Source organism: Penaeus monodon, chromosome 15 (assembly GCF_015228065.2).
Source record: "Penaeus monodon isolate SGIC_2016 chromosome 15, NSTDA_Pmon_1, whole genome shotgun sequence".
In the NCBI taxonomy this organism is placed as follows: domain Eukaryota; kingdom Metazoa; phylum Arthropoda; class Malacostraca; order Decapoda; family Penaeidae; genus Penaeus; species Penaeus monodon.
The window spans coordinates 8,026,396-8,026,669 of record NC_051400.1 but is presented as its reverse complement, the minus strand read 5'-3'; the positions used below and the strand labels follow the sequence as shown (position 1 = coordinate 8,026,669).

General features: G+C 30.3%; 1 protein-coding gene across 1 annotated transcript in view; it reads right to left on the bottom strand.

The window, feature by feature from the left end:
- LOC119581722 (spondin-1-like) overlaps positions 1–274 on the bottom strand; it is a gene marked incomplete at its 5' end in the record, with an annotated part of 49,715 nt that overhangs the window by 14,533 nt on the left and 34,908 nt on the right.

The following is a 274-nucleotide window of genomic DNA, read 5'->3' as shown; positions in this document are numbered from 1 at the left end:
AGGCAGTATTTTTCATTTTGATTTAGGCAATATAAGCATTTAGAGCATCTTAGAATTACCTTAAATTATGCATCATATATCACAACAACATGATTATATGCCATCTCCACATATATATGTCATTAATGAAGGATATATCCCATATAAAAAAAGAAATGTTGCTCTGGAAAGGAAAGAAATAGATATTATATCTAAAATCTATCAGTAAAAAGTTGGACACTAACTACACCACAACACCAAAGTAACTCCTCTGACAAACAGCAACCCATTAATG